The sequence below is a fragment of the Penaeus monodon genome, chromosome 21 (genome assembly GCF_015228065.2).
Source record: "Penaeus monodon isolate SGIC_2016 chromosome 21, NSTDA_Pmon_1, whole genome shotgun sequence".
NCBI lineage: Eukaryota > Metazoa > Arthropoda > Malacostraca > Decapoda > Penaeidae > Penaeus > Penaeus monodon.
The window spans coordinates 24,607,514-24,609,049 of NC_051406.1; positions in this window are offsets into that span (position 1 = coordinate 24,607,514).

The window sequence follows — 1,536 nt, forward strand, 5'->3', positions numbered from 1 at the left end:
TGTGTTGTATAAACTTATAGAAGGTGACTGTATGATTTTCAAATCTGGACTTTTTTCTTGTAATTTTATTTGCTTTATTCTATTGAAATCCATCTTTTATCTATGATGGAAGGCCTATTGTCTTATGTCTGGCCCAAAGAGCTTCAGCAGTCTGGTAAAGAACATCAAATATCACTATCACACATTTTAGCAAGCTAGACCATGGATTGGTTCGTCATTTGACAGTCGGTTACCAGGGAGTTCTGCAAGGTCTATCTTGCCAAAATTTGTTTACTGGTTGGTCTTTGTCGGAGTGCCAAATTAAAGGTCAGTAACAATAATACAGCATGGCATGTAGCTATTGGTGGATATGCAAACATCTCGTAAAAATTGCGGTCTTAAAAGATTAATTATTAAAGTATAATTAATATGACCGAATATTTAGGTTTAGTATTAATTTCGTATTCTAAGAAAATAGATTAGCTGAGAATTTCACTTTTCATAATCAGTTTTCTACCTACTTTTCCCCCCATAAAAGTAATTTACAAATTATGCTTGTATATCTAAATATCATATTTTAAAAAATGTTTTTGTTTTGTCATTTTTCGGCCCATACATACAGTTGAATATTTTTGTTCTCTTTTGTTTTCTTCTGCTATCATTTTATAAAGGTCATATGTAAGTCTGTATGTCTATATGTCTTTGCCTCTATATCTATAGGACTGTATGTCTATAAGTCTCCTTTTCTATAATTAACAAATGCTTGTCATATTTGATATATTACATAAATGTCATAAATGTATTACTGTTGAATAGTATGGGTTGCTGGGTAATGTACTCCAATTTGGAATAAGGACTAATACTATCTTTTATTTCTGATGATAATTTTATTATTAATTAATTGGTTAGAAGGTGTACCAACACAACAAAACACAAAAGGCAATAAATAAAAATGTCTTGTGAATGATGTTAAGGATATTGCTCAGTGAGATGTCTAGAACGGCTGCTTTTAATTTGTTGTGAACAAGCCACCTTTCATATCTTAAAAAGAGAGATGCAAGGATTAGTTACATTACTGCAGATTTTACATTATATTACTAAACTTCCTCAAAATATATGATTCTAAAAAACAATTAAGTCAATGAGGAAGCCACAAGGGCTACAGCAGGAAAATGACATTCAGTATTTTTGAATTGCAAGGTGTAATTATTGCGTTAGAAGTAACATTTTTAGCAGTCAAGGATTAGAGAGAATGTAAATAATGATGATACAGAAAATTTGTCCAAGGGCAGCATGATACAGCAACATAAGATGAGGTAAGAATGACTTTGGAGAATTAACTGTCATAATAATTTTGGATTGAATGATGAATTGTCACAGAATGAGGTGATGTTGTAATAACAGTGAATAAGATAGAATGAAAGTAGTAGATATAGCTGTTTTGTAGCATCATACTTTAGAATGAAACAGGAGAGTAATTGAGAAAAAGGCAGAGAGGGAAACTGTGTTCAGTCGGAGTGGCAGGTTGTGGGAAAAAGAGATCTGATGATTGCACAA